Source organism: Carcharodon carcharias, chromosome 3, assembly GCF_017639515.1.
Source record: "Carcharodon carcharias isolate sCarCar2 chromosome 3, sCarCar2.pri, whole genome shotgun sequence".
Classification (NCBI taxonomy): domain Eukaryota; kingdom Metazoa; phylum Chordata; class Chondrichthyes; order Lamniformes; family Lamnidae; genus Carcharodon; species Carcharodon carcharias.
The window spans coordinates 33,789,855-33,807,787 of NC_054469.1; the positions used below are offsets into that span (position 1 = coordinate 33,789,855).

The following is a 17,933-nucleotide window of genomic DNA, read 5'->3' on the forward strand; positions in this document are numbered from 1 at the left end:
GTTTGTTATTTCAGTGCTTTGTGGGCTATTTTAAAATGTATGTTTGCACTAGTGCTAAGTATTTTACCATTGTGTAGCTATCATACAATATCGAAGGGTTAAATTGATCACAAGTGGAGAGGGGGAAAGGCTTAATAAAAGCATTTTAATGCTATGTTTAAGGAAGATATGTGTTGAGTTTTGTCATTAAAAGGGAGGAGAGATTAAATGACAAAGTTGTCATGAAACAAAAGACAAAGAAAGAAGGTTGTAGTAAAGAAACAAAGCATTTGTCCAGAGTGAGTGTGAATAGCAGAACATGAACATCCTTGTCCGAAAGCGACATACACCCTTGGCGCAGTCCATCATCTCCTGAGACGGACAAATGCCGAAATCAGGAGTGTCCAAAAGAAAAACATGAAAATCAAGGTTAAGAACGGCACATGGCAAAAAAAAAACAGAATGAAAACTCTGTTCCCCATTTCTACCTTCCTCAGTTCTGAAGAGGAGTAATATTCAACTCGAAACATTAACTCTATTGCTCTCTCCAGAGATGCTGCCAGGCCTGCTGAGTATTTCCAGCACTATGGGCAGGATTTGCTGATCCAGCCTGAAGTCAACATACCTTTTGTTGGTCTATCAAATTTTCTGTCTCGCCTGTGATGACTCCCGGGGCGGATGGGACTGGAAATTCCTGGCCTTTGTTTTTCTTTCAGATTTCCAATATCTACAATACTTTGCTTTTATCTCTGTGGCCATGATGCTTTGTTTTGCAGGTTGCTGAACAAGTAACTGAAAGCTCAGTACGTAACAGAGTGAACTGTCAGTTTTCTGGCAGCCCATCAAGCACATAGGCTAAGAAGAGATGCTATTTATAAGTGGCTTGCAGTGTTAGCTGCTGCTGGGACTTGAACTCAACATAAAGCAAATGTTAAATGCAGCACCAAAAGATTAAGACAAACATATTTTTTAGAGCACATTGATGAATGAAGAATGTCCATTTTGTTAGACAAGTGTGTGCATGGATGATTGCATTTCAGCCTGAGAAAGCTTACCCCATTTCACATTTCTTAAAAAAAAATATGGCTACTTATTAGAGCATGAGAATGATCAAAAGTCTTCACTATGTAAAGGTATCTATTGCCAACAATTTATTCCAGCTCTTGAAATGAAGGTGACATTTTGTTTCAAAACAGTTGAACTTTCTAACCATATACTTAAGATATTTGTGCATCTTTCTAATCCTTAACAAATTATGGCTGGGATTTTCTCAGGTCAATGGGGGTCCCACCCACCGGCTGGAGAACCGGCAGGGAACACCCAATGATTTGAGTGAGAGAAGCCAATGGAATTCAAGTGCCCTTCAGGCACTTAAGTGGCCAGTGGCAGGCCTTCCCCACGATTGAAGTCCCTGGCGGTGGAAGTCCCGCCTGCAAGAATTGCCACCCAGGGGCTGACAGTTCACCATTGCTGCCAGTGAAGCAGGAGCAGTGGTTGCTGGTGGCAATGCATCCAACAGAGGCCCAGGGTCATTGTGGGACTGCAGCCAAAAATAAGTGAGGGTGGGATGGGTCACTCAGAGTCAGAGGCTTTCGCGGAGGTCCTGGGGAGCAGGGGAAATTCCCCATCGGAAGTTCGAACTTCGCAAACAATTCCCAAGGAGGTCAGCATGTCGGGACTTCTTCGGGATCCTGACGCACATCATGGGCCGTATGTCCAGTTTACAACAATCTGGAGAATAGAAGATCTTAGCCAATACATCTATGTTATTCACCTGAACTACTCCCTGTGGTATCGAATTCCACACTCTAATCACTATCTGGGTAAAAAATTTTCTCCTCAATTCCCTAATGGAGCTATTACAGCAATGTGCAATCAGCTACTCCATTTAGCTGAAAGGTAGGAAGCTTTATATATATATATAGTCTGAACTGGCTTCAAGGAACAAGGCTGACAATTCTGATTCTAGATAAGCCAGCACACACTCCTATTCTTTCAACTTCGGCACACAAATGTACTGCACCAAAGTAATATAAGAAAAGCTGGATTACCAGAACGCAAATCATCCTGAGGCCTCAAATCCAAACAAAATTACTTTTAAAAAATCAAGCTGACTTGCAGATAGTTTAAAAACTCTTGAGTATTATTCCATGGGATTGAATAGACTTTACATACAGTGTCAATTCACAACTCTGGGTAAAGCACAATTATATTCAAATTCAGAAAATTAAGGGTACACCCGAAATGTGTTCAAATTGGCCAGATAAAAAACAAGCTTCAAGTTCTTACTTGTATAATGAGATGAGTGAAAGGTTAAACGCTGCAGCTCTCACAAACCTGAAAACTACTGGCCTTCTCACACAGATAAGAATGTGAAGCTATAATAGTTGACATGTGAAATCTCAGTGAAGTAAGTCCTGAACCTAAAATACAACATTGCCCATAAAGAATGGCTGGGATAATAAATGCTAATGGATTGGGAAAAAATATTCTGCCAACAAGAACCACATTGCTTCCCTCTAATATTTTGTTTTAAAGTGGAAGCTTTTCTGGATGCCAATCCATTAAATGAGGAAGGGAACTTAGCATTCTGTACCATTCCTTTCCTAAACTATCCCAATTAAATGGTGGCTCCAAAGACAGTTGTCCTTTATTTGTGTTAAAAGGTGCTGTCTTTCAGTTAGCACATGATACCAGGCTTATTGTCCCTTCAACTGTCCTTCACAAGCAAATATAGCAAATACATACAAAAGTAGTTTCTGCCAAGAGATTCACAGGCAGTTGAAGGAAACTATCTAACTACCTTGGCTCATCCAAAGTCTTGAAAGGCACCTGTTCTGGATGATAAATTTGGCAGGGTCTCAGCTATTAGAGCAGCCATAAAATATATCTGATCCCACATCAATGCAGTTGAGTCCAAGCTTTCTTTCATAATTTTAGAATGAAGGGAACCTGAAAGATGAATGAAAACTCCCTCCTTAAGCAGGGAATGTAAATCATAATGGGTGCAAGTTACAACTGATACATGTATGAAACGAAGAGCTGGAGAAAACTAGTTTTGCTAGCTAGATTAGGTGGAGTCTATAACTTATAAAGCAACTAGGTCAAGCCGAAGGTTTTTTATTTATTCTTTCACGTGGCATGGGCATCACTGAGTAGGCCAGCATTTATTGCTTATCCTTAATTGCCCTCAAAAAGGTGGTGCTGAGCTGCCTTCTTGAACCACTGCAGCCCTTGTGGTGTAGGTATACCCACAGTGGTGTTCAGGAGTTCCAGGATTTTAACCCAGCAACAGTGAAGGAACGGCGATATATTTCCAAGTTAGGATGGTTTGTGGCTTAGAGGGGGACTCTGTTCCCCTGAATCTGCTAACCATGTCCTTCTTGGTGGCATAGGTCACAGGTTTGGAACGTGCTCTCAAAGGAGCCTTGGTGAGCTGCTGCAGTGTATCTTGTAGATGGTACACACTGCTGCCACTGAGTGGAGGGAGTGAATATTGAAGATGGTGGATGGGGTGCCAGTCAAGCAGCTGCTTTGTCCATGATGGTGATGCGTGAGCTTCTTGAGTGTTGTTGGAGCTGCACTTATCCAGGCAAGTGGAGAGTATTCCATCACACTCCTGACGTGTGCCTTGTAAATGGTGGACAGGCTTTGGAGAGTCAGGTGGTGAGAATTCCCAGCCTCTGACTTGCTCTTGTGGCCACAGTATTTATATGGCTGCTCCAGGTCAGTTTCTGGTCAATGGTAACCTCCAGAATGTTGATAATGGTGGATTCAGCAATGGTAATCCATTGAACGTCAAGGGGAGATGGTTGGATTCTCTCTTGTTGGAGATGGTCATTGCCTGGCACTTGTCTAAATGTAACTTGCCGGGCACGACTTGAATGTAACTTGCCACTTATCAGCTCAAGCCTGAATGTTGTCCAGGGTCTTGCTGCACATGGGCATGGATTGCTTCAGCTTCCGAAGAGTAGCAAATGGTGCTGAACACTGTGCAATCATCAGCAAACATCCACTTCCAACCTTTTGATGGAGCAAAGGTCATTGATGAAGCAGCTGAACATGACTGCATCTGGGATACTACCCTGAGGACCTCCTGCAGTGATGTCCTGGTACTAAGATGATAGAGTTCCAACAATCACAACCATCGTTTTGCTAGATATGACTCCAACCAGTGTCCACCTGTGGTAATCTGATATGTAATATACCTTTATGACAAGTATTGTAATGTGAGGTCACATGATCTTAATATCCAATAGCAGAGTAGAGCGAGCTACCTCTATGTGAGAGAGTCTTGAATTAGTCACTGATGAGTCGACAGAGTTTTACGTTGTGAGCACAAGTATAACTGCAGTTTAGTTTGTAAATAAACAGCATGTGTTTATTCTAACAATGTCTTAGTACGAACACGGTCACTCCGAATCAAGTGTGCAATCCGGATTCTTTAGCCCCAACAAACCTAGGGCACAAGCTGGTGACGAGAGTAAAAGCATTAAAAATCACGGAAAAAACAAGGTAGTAAGCGAGAAAAAGAACAAAGGAAATCAGAAGAACCGAAAATTGGGCCATACCTCGCACAGTAGTTGTAAGTAAAAGGAAATTTCCTTCTAAGCATCAAAGTAATTCCCTCAGAGCATGCCACAATTTGGAAGAGTGGAGCCATTCACTATGTTGAACGCCTCATGTTCTTTTTCCAGGCGAATGACATTGCAGGGGAGGAGAAGAGGCATGCAATCCTTCTGTCTTCATGTGGGAGTAAGACATACGGACTAATTTGAAATCTGTTGGTGCCCAGTGCCCCAGGTTCCAAAGGTTTTGATGATTTAGTGAACCTTGTAAAGCATCATTACCAGCCCAAGCCGTCGGTGACAATGCAAAGCTTTAAATTTAACTCAAGAAATGGAGCTGCAGGGGAGACAGTTGCTTGTTATGTGGCAAGTCTGAAGCAATTAACTGAATATTGCGAGTTTGAAACATCTATTAATGATATGCTTAGAGATCATTTGGTGTGCAGTACGAATAAAAATGTGGTTCAGAACAGATTGCTGGCTGGAACAAATCTAGATTTTCAGAAGGCGTTGGAAATCGCTCTTGCAATGGAAGGTGCAGTGCGAGACTCAGGAGCCATTTGAGGAGTGCAAAATGGCACCATACTCCATGTTGAGCGGGGAGCCTCAACCAAAAAGAGCACCAAAGTGCAAAGATTTGTTCTGAAGCAGGAAGCAGCCACCACTAGCAGACAAATTAAAAAGGAAAACTTAGCAGCAAAAGCATGGCATAATAGTAACAGAGATGGAAGCAGATAGCCTTGTAATGAAACACAGTTTTAAAAGATTGAACATTTCATTCGCCATCGATATGGACACCTCATGAGACATTGTAAAGATAGAATGAGGCAGACCGTCAAACAAAGGTAAAAACCCAATTTGTCAAACAGGGTTGAAAAGCCTGAAGTAATAGATGCTGATATCTATACGCTATATAATTTAAAGGAAGGAAGAATGGAGCTTATGTAACCATGAGGGTGAATGAAAAGCCTCTCAGAACGGAGGTGGATACTGATGTAACCACTACGGTGACCGGTGAGCATACTTTTCAATACCTGAATCATGGAGAACGTAAGCTGAGTTAGAAGAAATATTAAAGATTTACACAGGTGAAGACACATAAGTCAAGGGTGTATGTAATGTCCCTGTAAACGACAAAGGTCAAACAGTAAGATTACCCTTGATGGTAGTAGCAGCTGAGGGTCCTAGTCTCCTCGGATGAAACTGGCCAAAAGAAATTAAATTGGAATGGAATAAAATCTTCCAACTAAAAACTAATGGGCTTTCACAGCTACTACAAAAACATGCCCCAGTTTTCAAGAACTTGTAAAAATTGAAGGGCTACAAGCAAAAATTCATGTAGATCCAGAGGCAACATCAAAATTCATGAAGGCAAGACCAGTACCTTATGCAATGCAGGATAAGATGGATGACGAACTGGACAGATTAGAAAAGCTGGGAGTGATCCAACCAGTACAATTTTCAGAGTGAGCAGCAGCAATTGTGCCTGTTCCCAAACCCGACCGAAGCATTAGAATATGTGGGGACTATAAATTAGCAGTCAATCAAGTGGCAAATTGGATAAACACCCCATACCTAAAATTGAAGATTGATACACTAAACTGGCAGGTGGAAAGGCTTACACAAAGTTAGATTTGAGTCACACCTATCAGCAATTGGAATTAGAGAAGGCACCCTGGAAGTTTGTCGCCATAAATACTCGTATGGGATTGTACCAGCATACCCGTTTGCCTTTTGGCGTATCTTCTGCTTGCACCATATTCCAAAGGGCCACGGAAAGTTTACTAGAGGGATTGCCCCATGTTGAAGTTTGTTTTGTTGATGTTCTCTTGACTGGACTCACTGAAAAGGAACATTTGATGAACTTGGAAAAAGTTCTGAAACATTTTTCGCAGGTTGGAGTAAGATTGAGAAAGGAAAAGTGCACATTCCAGGCAAAAGAGGTAACTTACCTAGGTCACAAGGTCGATTCACAAGGCCTACATTCAACAGAAGAAAAAGTGGAAGCTATTAAAGAAGACCCAGAGCCAAAGAATACATCTGAACTAAAATTATTCTTGGGGATGATCAATTATTATGGACGTTTCTTGTCTAATTTATCGACAGAACTGGCACCACTGTATTACTTGCTCAAGAAAAACCAGAGATGATCACGGCAAACACCACAAGAAGCTTTCGCAAAAGTGAATAAGTTGTTACAGTCATCTGCACTTCAAGTACATTTTGATCCATAGAAAGAATTGATATTAACGTGTGACACATCACCTTATGGAGTGGGAGCACTGCTTTCCCATCGAATGGATGGTGGATCAGAACAACCTATAGGTTGTGTTGAGAATCTATAGTGGCAGAGCAAAAGTACTCACAAATTGAAAAAGGCCTAGCAATCATTTTGGTGATAAGAAGCTTCATCAATATGTGAAGAGTCATAATTTTGCTATCATAATGGACCACAAGCGTTATTAGGACTATTTGGTGAAGCCAAGGCTATACCCCTATAGCCTAAGCAAGATGGGCTTTGATCTTGGCAGCGTATGAGTATACTTTTACTCACAGACCTGGAAGTCACATTGCAAATGCAGATGCATTCAGTTGTTTACCCTTGCAGGTAAAAGATGAAGATGTTCCAATTCCTCAGGGATATATCTCATTATTCAACGTCCTGGACTCATCACCGATATGCGCTAAACAAATTAAAGATTGGATAAACTGAGGCCCAGTCTTATCTGAAGTGGGAAATCAAGTTCTTCATGGTTGGTCACAAACACAAGAATCCGATGAAACGAAGCCGAATGGCCAGAGAAGATACGAGATAACCAACTAAGAAGATATTTTATTTTGCGGAGCTCGTGTAATTGTTCCTCCAAAAGATCGAAAGCCAGTTATCTAAACTTAGTACACATCCCAGAATTTCCAAAATGAAGGCAATAACATGTAGCTATATATGGTGGTTGGGAATGGATGGAGAAATAGAAAACCTAGTGAGAAGTTGTATGCCACCAAGTACAAAAATTACCTGCAACAGCCCCATTACATCCCTGGGAATGGCCAGGAAGACCATGGGTACAAGTACACATCGACTATGTTGGACTTTTTATGGGAACAATGTTTCTCCTTATCATAGACGCTCATCTAAAATGGATGGATATATATGAAGTAAGGTCACCCATATCATCAGTGACAAAGCTTCACTATAAATGGATTAGCTGAAGTGCTAGTATCAGATAATGGAACAGTATTCTTGAGTGCTGAATTTAACCGATTTACAAACCTCAATGGTATTGTCCATGTGAAAACATCTCCATACCACCCTTCTTCAAACGGACTTGCCAAAAGAGCAGTTCAGACGTTCAAATTTGGTATGAAGAAATTGTCTGGAGATTCGTTAGCGACTAAATTAGCACGAATTTTCAATTATCAAATCACCCCTCATTCGACAACAGGTGCTGAACTGTTGATGAAGCATCATCTCTGATCAAGACTGAGCCTAATTATGTACTTGGGCAGGGGTGGGAGGAGGTAGGAAGAAGGCAAGAAAATCAGAAAATGGGGCATGATTGTCACAGTCAGAACAGTACATTTAGTGTAGGAGAGAAGGTATTTGTGCAAGGCTTGAGAGAAGGACGTACATGGTTATTTGGTGATGTTAGTGCTGCAATGGGAACTCTTTCCTACAAAATGAAAATCAAAGATTCAACAATAAGACGACAAGTGGATCACATACAAAATGGGGAAACCAAATATCCAGAAGTGATTCCACCAGTGTTCGAGACTGAATCAACATTTCCTGTTGGAAGAACTCAACTAAGTACAAATGTAGTTGAAGGGCCGATTATACCAGAAAGAGTTGAAGAAACAAATTTATAGGTACCTGTAGGACCTGATGCTCATATGATTTCAGTAATGGAGACTCCAAAGCAAACTTCAAAAGCTGTAGAGCTAAGACGTTCTACACACATTAGGAGACCCCCAGAGAGATTTACTGTGTAAATAATTGAAACAAAAACAAAAATTGCTGAAAAACTCAGCAGGTCTGACAGCATCTGTGGAGAGGAAGACAGAGTTAACATTTCGAGTCCGTATGATTCTTCATCAGAACATTCTGATGAAGAGTCATACGGACTTGAAACGTTAACACTGTCTTTCTCTCCTCAGATGCTGTCAAACCTGAGTTTTTTCAGCTATTTTTGTTTTTGTTTCTGATTTCCAGCATTCGCAGCATTTTGCTTTTATCTTAGTGTAAATAATTGAACCGTGCAAATAACTTGATACATTGAAAAATTGTAAGATGTATTTTTCGGTGAAGGGTATAGATTTCTGATATGCAATATACCTTTAAGACAAGCATTGCAATATGAGGTTACATGATCTTAATATCCAACAGCAAAGTAGAGCGGGCTACCTCTGTGTGAGAGCCTTGAGTTAGTCACTGATGAATGAAAACAGAGTTTTACGTTGTGAGCACAAGTGAAGCTGCAGAGTTTAGTTTGTAAAGAAGCAGCATGCATTTATTCTAACAACAATCTCCGGACATTCTCTGTCTCTGTACCAACCTGGCCGCCCCAAATCAAGCGTGAAACCCAGGTCCTTTAGCCCCAACAAACCAAGGGCACTGGATCCAACATCACCCCACCACCGTCCCCCACCCCCCCTCCATTTCCCACTGACTCCTGTTGCTAGGGCTCCTTAATGCTGCCTTGATGTCAAGGGCAGTTGCTCTCACCTCACTTAGAGATCAGCAGTTCTTGTCCAGGTTTGGACCAAGGCTGTAATGAGGTCAGGAGCTGAGTAGCGTGGGTGGAACCCAAAATGAGGGTCAGTGAGCAGGCTATTTATGTGTAAGTGCTGCTTGATAGCACTGTTAATTACACCATCCATCATTTTGTTGATTATCGAGAATAGACTGATAGTGTGGTAATTGGCCAGATTGGATTTGTCCAGCTTTTTTGTAGGACATAGCGGGGCAATTTTCCACACTTAGTTTGTTGTGTTGGAGCTGTACTGGAACAGCTTAGCTGAGGGTGCAGGCTAGTTCTGGAGCGCAAGCCTTCAGTACTATTGCCAGAATGCTGTCAGGGCCCAGAGCCTTCAGCCATTTCTTGATATCACGGAGTGAATCAAATTAGCTGAAGATTGGCATCTGTGATGTAGGGGACCTCAGAAGGAGGCCGATAAAGATTGGCACTTCTGGCTGAAGGTGTTTGCAAATGCTTCAGCCTGGTCTTTTATACTGATGTGCTGTGCTCCCCCATCATTGAGGATGGGAATATTTGTGGAGCCTCCTCCTGTTAGTTGTTTAACTGTCCACCACAATTCATGGCTGAATGTGGCAGGATTGTAGAGCTCAGATCTGATCCATTGGTTGTGGGATCACTTAGGTCTGTTTATTACAAGCTGCTTTTGATGTTTGGCATGCAAGTTGTTCTGTGCTGTCGCTTCAACCGGCTGACACCTCATTTATAGGTATGCCTGGTGATGCTACTAGCATGCCCTCCTGCACTCTTCATTGAACCAGGGTTGATCCCCCAGCTTGATGGGAATGGTAGAGTGAGGGATATGCTGGCCCATGAGGTTACAGATTGTGGTTGCATACAATTCTGCTGCTGCTGCTGATGGCTCACTGTGCCTCATGGATGACCAGTTTTGTGTTGCAAGGTCTGTTTGAAATCTATCCCATTTAGCATGGCGGTAGTGCCACAAAATGCGATGGAAGGTATCCTCAATGTGAAGACAGGACTTCATCTCCACAAGGACTGTACGGTGATCACTCCTACCAATACTGTCATGTACAGATGCATCTATGACATGTAGAATGACTAAGATGAGGTCAAGTAGGTTTTATCCTCTGGTCGGTTCCCTCACCACCTGCCACAGACCTGGTCTAGAGCTAATCCTTTGGACTCGGCCAGCTTAGTCAATAGAGGTGCTACCTGTTGTATGGGTGTTGGATACTGTTCAGTAGGTCTTAATGGAGTCTTCATAGTCTTAAGTAGGTTCATTGTATGTAATTATTAACAAGAACTATGTACATATATATAGTAAAGGGCTCAATCTAGGAGCTGTCTCAATGCTTTCTTGTATACATGGCTCTTTCCAATGCTAGACTGACTCCTAGGTGTTCTCTTACATCAGTGTGGGTAGTACTGTACTCAGTCCCACACTAACCCTTCATGTGCCAGACCCTTATACTACACCTCCCAAGCCTTTATCCAATGTATTTCAAGTTATTCTAGTTTACCCCATGTATTTACATCATTACTGCTATCCCATCTCCCCCCTTTAAGTTTGAGCTCATAGGTTCAAGCGGTCTGGAAGCCTTTTAGCCCTTCCACATCTTGTTTGCACTACTTTCGGAGTAGTGGTAAATTCTGTTATCTTTGTTGATTTGGAGGTTGTTCTGGCATCTGGGTATCTTCCTCGATGTCTCTCCAATGTACTGTGGGAACAGACGGTCTAGGGATGAGGAGGAAACTCCTCCTGTTTCTCCTGACTGTACCCTGTGGGGTGCTAACCAGGTAGGACTGAGATTGATCATTGTCCTTCCCGATGATAGTATCCTCTCTCTCTTGCGGTCTTTAATGCAGATCTTTCATCCTTTTGTCGTTGAGGCAAGTGTCTGGTGCGGTATAGGTGGAAACCTGCTTCCACCTGTAGGACTGCTCTCTTGCTTGGATGTCCTGGTAATCTTTGGTTATCAACCTTGGAATTAGTTTCTTCAGCAGAATTGGAAGCTGCGTGCAGAGTTTCCAGCCAATAGGAGTTTGGATGAAGCCAGGCTGCGTTGTAATTAGGTGGACCTGTAGGTTAGCAGTGCTGTGGAAAAGTCCTCATTCTTTTTTAGGAGGGCTTTTACAGTGTGGACCCTTCTTTCGGCCTTCCCATTTGACTGTGGATATCTTGGGGGGACAGGGACGGTGGTGGAAGCCAGGTGTGGTGACAAAGAATACAAAGTACTCATTTGAAAATTGAAAGTTGTTATCGGACACAATCTTGTCACAGATGCAGTGGCTTGCAAACATCTCTTTCAATGCCTTAATTACTACCTCTGTGGTTGCCGCATATAGATACTTTACCTCAAACCATTTGGCGTAGTAGTCCACCACTATAAGGAATTATTTGCTATAGAAAGCAGATAGGTCAATGCCCTGTCTCTCCCATGGCCTGGTAGGGAATGGTGTGGGGTGAGGGATTCTCTTTGGTCCTGCCTATGCAGTGCACACACATGCCAGTTTTCTATAGTGTCCTCAATTGCCCTGGAAAGGCTTGGCTACCAAACAGCAAATTGCCCTGATGCCCAGGTGGCCTTAGTGTATTTTTTTGAAGGATCTCCGGCCGAAGGGAAACTGGGATGACCAGCCACTCGTTGTAGACCAGGAGATCGGCTATGGCTGCAAAGTGTTTTTGTTGTTTTCATGGTACCGCTGTTTGGTCTCTGTTGTGGTCATCCTTGTTGGTAGTAATGCCAGATGTGGGCACACTTCTCATCATGCATTTTTTTCCTGGCGAATCTGTTGCAGTTTAATTGTAGCCACTTGCAAGTGTCTTCTTGTCAATAGGAAGTACACTTCCAGCTCTTTGATGAAATTGACACCCTGTTTGTCCAAAAGCCTACCGTGGCCCTGGAAAGTCAGTTGTTCTTTGGCTTTTTCCTTGAAGGTAAACTGTCTTGAACCTCATGAGGCGTAGGTGGAACCACTAGTTTCTGGGAGGCATTTTTGCTAGCTCCTTCCAGTAATGAGACTAGTGGGCTTATGGTATGTTGTGATTGAGACTTTGAGGCCAATGATATAGTCTGAAAGCTTCTCATATGCCCAAATGACTATGAGGACTTCCTTTTCTAAGATGGCGTATCTCATCTCCATGTCCAACAGCCCTCTGGAAGTGCAGTACACCAACAGGGTTTCTTGAGTCAAAGAGTAAGTTTGTTAATTACTAAACCAGAGAAAGAATAATAAAAGATGCAACAGCAAACACAGATCTCAGAAAAGTTAGAGTCCAAATAAAAGTTTAAAGAAAATACAATGGAGTCATTTGCTTATCTTTGAGGTGTAGATTGTTGAACGTTGCAGTTGTTAGAAGTTAACTGGTTTCCTTTCAAATCCTGGAGTTGAACTGAAGTTCAGGTAACTGCACTTTGCTGGAAACAACCTTAGCTTCATTATTACCGTCCAGCACTTTGCATTTTTAATGCCTTCCTTTGAAGAGTCCCTTGACACCCCCCAGGTATGAAATCCCATGCAACATGTCAGCGCAGGTCTGCAGTGCAATCCATATAGGAACTTTCCAGGAAAGTGGTCAACTTACAATACCAGACATCAGGTGACTGGTTGTAGCCATCTTTGGTCAGTGACTTTTCTTGTGTTTTTAAAAGAAAACAGGTCTTCTTTAAACAGTTCAATATGTTTTCTAGTTAGCTGGTGAAGTGGATCTCACTTAGACACAATTTCCCCTTGTCATGACAGTGGAGAGCAGCATCGCCAAGATGCAAGTAAGTGCTTGCTCTTGTTACGAGTCCCAGCACCATGCCTGGTCTGTCTTAAGCAGCTGCCTCAAAAGGTTCTGTGAACTGTGCCAAATTTGGTAAAAAATTTTCCAGCTGGTTCGCCATCCCCAAGAATTGCTGGAGCTCTAGAATCGAGGATGGGGTTCAGAACTTGCTAATGGTTTTAGTTTTCTGTGGGTCCACCAGTATGCCTTCACTGCTGATGATATGGCCCAGAAACCAAACTGGTGCTTTGGAGAACTCCCATTTCTCATTCAGTGTCAGTCCTGCTTCCTGCAGGCACTCCAAAACTGCTGAAAGTCCCTTCTCATGTTCCTCCACCGTTGTACAGTGAACCAATACATCATCCATGTGGTAAATTATCCCCTGTAGGCCCTGCAAATTGGCCAGCATCATAACGTTGAAATATTTCTGGCACCGAAGTGATTCCAGATGGCATGCGGTTAAAGCAGAATCTGCCAAAGTGGGTAATGAATGTGGTCAGCAGCCTGGACTCTTCATCAAAAGGAAATTGCCAGAAGCCACTGCTGGCATCCAGCTTTGAAAATACTGTTCTCTTTGAGAGTAAGATGAGGCTTTCCTCCACTAAAAGCATGGGATATACTTCTCTGGCTATGGCTTTATTGAGCTGTGTCAGGTTGACACAAATACGGATGGACCTGTTCAGTTTTGCTACTGGTACCATCCCAGAATCCCATGAGGTTGGTTGTGTGACAGGGAAGACTACACCCATGTTGTCATCTCACCTAGTTGTTGCTGCACTTGTTTCATGATTGGATGGGGAATCTTTTGTGGCATGATTAAACACATGGGTTTAGCATCCTCCCTCAGTGTGATCTTGAATGCATTTTTCAGCCACCCCAGTCCTGTAACGAGCTTCAGGAATTCACTTTTATAATTGGAGACAAGTCCTTGTTGGTTGACCTCATCAATTTTTGTAGAAGGTTATGAAGTTCGACACAAGCTTTGTGGCTTAGCAGTGAACATTCCTGGCTGTGGGCCACAAACAGGGACTCTCAGATTCTTTTATTCTTGTACCTCAGTGTCACCTGCAGCGTACCATTCATTGGGAGCTTTATGCCTCCTAGTTCTTACAGGGGTGTTGTGGGTGGCATCAGCCGTTGGGTCACCAACCATGGCTCTCTATCCGGCTCCTGTGCCCAATTTAAAGTTTGTGAGATAGCCATTAACCTAAATGTCCACATCCCAATACGAAAATCCTGGATCTTTGACCTCACCCAAGAAGCATGACTATGTGTCCTCGTGCTGTGCAGTCCTGACCTCATGAATCATCTTTGGGTCTTCTGTGTTTTTAGATGTTTTGCCTCACACAGTTTGCCGAAATGTCCAATTCTGATGCATTGAAGACATTGGGCTGAAATGGCAGGACATTGATCTCGCCTGTGGGGGCACTTTACTCCACAGCACTGGCATGGTCGCTCTGCTGGTCAGTTAGGGTATTGCGTCCCTTGGCCTGGAGTATCCTGCTTCTGTGCTGGTTAACTAACTGGGCTGTGGGGTTTCCTTTGTATCATGGTTTACTTTCTCTTCTTAAAAAGGATCTGTGCTGCATATGGAGTTCAGACTGCCGAACAATCTGTATAGCTTTCTCATGGGTTAGATCTTCCTTCATTTGCAGCATGTCTGAAAGTGTATCATCTGTTACTCCTACAACTATCCTATCTCTGATGGATTCAGATTTTAGGTCTCTGTAGTTGCAGCCTTCAGTCATCCTGGCAGATTGAAAGTGGCAAATATAACCCCGCTTTTTAAAAAAAGGGAGACCAGTTAGCCTAACATCAGTAGTGAGGAAAATGCTACAGTCTATTATAAAGGAAATGAAAATAGGACACTTAGAAAATATCAACGGGACAAGAAAAAGTCAGCATGGATTTATGAAAGGGAAATTATGTTTGGCAAACTTACTGGAGTTTTTTTGAGGACGCAACCAGCAGAATAGGTAAGGGAAAACCAGTGGATGTGGTGCATTTGGATTTTCAAAAAGCTTTTGATAAAGTCCCACATAAGAGGTTAGTGTGCAAAATTAAAGTACATTGGGAGCAATATATTGGCATGGATTGACAATATGTTGACAAGAGACAGAAAGTAGGAATAAATGGGTCTTTTTCGGAATGGCAGGTGGCGACTAGCGGGGTACCGCAGGGATCAGTGCCCCAGATAAATATGTATAAATAAATGATTTGGATGAGGGAACCAAATGTAATATTTCCAAGCTTGCTGACAACACAAAGCAAGGTGGGATTGAGAGTGTTGAAGAGGATGTAAAAAGGCTTCTAGACGATTTAGACAAGTTAAGTGAGTGGGCAAATACTTGGCTGATAGAGTATAAGGTGGATAAGTGTGGAGTTCTCCACTTCAGTAGGAAAAACAGAATGGCAGAGTATTATTTAAATGGCAATAGATTGGGAACTGTTGATGTACAAAGGAACCTGGGTGTCCTTGTCCACCAGTTACTGAAAGCAAGCATGCAGATGTAGTAAGCAGCTAGGAAGGCAAATGGTATGTTGGTCTTCATTGCAACAGGATATGAGTATAGGAGTAATGATGTCTTACTGCAGCTGTACAGCGCCTTGGTAAGACTACAACTGGAGTAATGTTTGTAGTTTTTGTCTCCTTACCTAAGAAAGGATATAATTGCCACAGAGAGCGTGCAGCAAGTGCAGACTGATTCCTGGGATGACAGGATTGACATGTGGAGAGAGATTGGATTGACTAGGCCTGTATTCACTGGAGTTTAGAAGAATGAGAGGGGATCTCATTGAAACGTATAAAACTCTGACAGGGCTGGATAGACTGGATGCAAAGAGGTTGTTCCCCTTGGCTGGGGGTCTAAAACAAGGAATCACAGTCTGAGGTTATGGGGTAGGCCATTTAGGACTGAGATGAGGAGAAACTTCTTCACTCAGAGGGTAAAGAACCTGTGTAACTCGCTATCGCAGAAGGCTGTGGAGGCCAAGTCACTGAATATGTTTAAGGAGGAAATAGTTTTCTAGACATAAAGGCATTAAGGGTTATGGCGAGAGAGTGTGAGTATGGCACTGAGAGAGGAGGATCAGCCATGGTTATACTGAATGTGGAGCAGGTTCAAAGGGCCGGATGACCTACTCCTGCTCCTATTTTCTATGTTTCTATGCTGTGCAGATCATTAATGAATGAGTCAACAGGTTCTCCCGGATGCTCTGCATGCTTATTAAATTTAGCCCTTTCAAGAATTTTATTGCTTCTTAGGTTAAAATAAACATTGAATGATTTTCGTACTTCTTCAAATTTAGCAGATGCTGCATTGATTCCTTGTCTGGCTATTGGGTCTACTGAGTAAAGCAGCGTGTTAACTTGTTCAGCTTCAGTCTTTTTATCCAGACTTGGAGCAATCATGTATTGAAGGAATCTTTTTCTCCAAGTCCTCAGTTATGTCATTGATCTGAGCCTTGGATAAGTCCAAATTGATCTGAAAGAGTGGATTTCTGATCCATGGTTAAATAATTTAAAGTGTTTTAAAAAGTTGCTGAAATTCAAGATGGCATTGCCGCTCATTTGAAGACAAAGTGTTTACCCATGCTTGCTGGTTTTGGTGAGCTCCCACTTCAATGGCGCTTGCGCTCAGCCTTAAAAGATTTTAAACAATGGCTGCTTGGATCGACTAGCTGCAGACTTCTCCATTTCAGCGCTATGCCTTCGGGCATGAAAGCATCAAATCCTGGCCTTTAAAACTGGTTCTTTAGTTCCGACTCTTCCAAATCAATTAACTAATTTTTCTTCCCTTCTCGTAGCGAGCTCGGATGCCACATGTTCAGGCGCCAGCTCAGGAATCTGGTTCTCCTGATTAAGTTTTTAAATGGCAACTTCTGACCACTGAACTATTTAAAAGTTTCTCAGGACTTACTGTATCCTGGAATTTAAAAGTTTTAGCTTACCCCTGGTAGGTCTGCTGACTCTACACCCTGGGAATTGAAACTGGACTTCCAAGGGATCCCATGGAGTTTTCCGCTGCAGTGAGGAATTTTATCCAGACTTGGAGCAATCATGTATTGAAGGAATCTTTTTCTCCAAGTCCTCAGTTATGTCATTGATCAGAGCCTTGGATAAGTCCAAATTGATCTGAAAGAGTGGATTTCTGATCCATGGTTAAATAATTTAAAGTGCTTTAAAAAGTTGCTGAAATTCAAGATGGCACTGCCGCTCATTTGAAGACAAAGTGTTTACCCATGCTTGCTGGTTTTGGTGAGCTCACACTTCAATGGCCCATCTCCTGCGCATCCGCCCTCACGCCTTCTCCTCCCTCCCAGAAACATGATAGGTCCCCCTTGTCCTCACTTATCACCCCACCAGCCTCCGCATTCAAAGGAACATCCTCCACCATTTCCACCAACTCCAGCATGATGCCACCACCAAACACATCTTCCCTTCACACCCACTATCGGCATTCCGTAGGGATCGCTCCCTCTGGGACACCCTGGTCCACTCCTCCATCACCCCCTACTCCTCAACCCCCTCCTATGGCACCACCCCATGCCCACGCAAAAGATGCAACACCTGCCCCTTCACTTCCTCTCTCCTCACCGTCCAAGGGCCCAAACACTCCTTTCAAGTGAAGCAGCATTTCACTTGCATTTCCCCAAACTTAGTCTACTGCATTCGTTGCTCCCAATGCGGTCTCCCCTACATTGGAGAGACCAAACGTAAACTGGGCGACCGCTTTGCAGAACACCTACGGTCTGTCCGCAAGAATGACCCAAACCTCCCTGTCGCTTGCCATTTTAACACTCCACCCTGCTCTCTTGCCCACATGTCTGTCCTTGGCTTGCTGCATTGTTCCAGTGAAGCCCAATGCAAACTGGAGGAACAACACCTCATCTTCCGAC

The 17,933-nt window shown here is 43.0% G+C and overlaps 1 protein-coding gene across 2 annotated transcripts in view; it reads right to left on the reverse strand.

Annotated features, from left to right (window-relative positions):
* Positions 1–17,933, reverse strand: part of lmbr1 (limb development membrane protein 1) — a 325,954-nt gene that overhangs the window by 16,995 nt on the left and 291,026 nt on the right. Inside the window, exon 16 of one of the 2 annotated variants that reach the window (XR_005942582.1) lies at positions 2,783–2,956. The exons of the other annotated variant lie outside the window; for it this stretch is intronic. The gene's annotated coding sequence lies outside the window, so the exon portion shown is untranslated. The remainder of the gene's footprint in view (positions 1–2,782; positions 2,957–17,933) is intronic. 2 annotated transcript variants of the gene reach the window in all.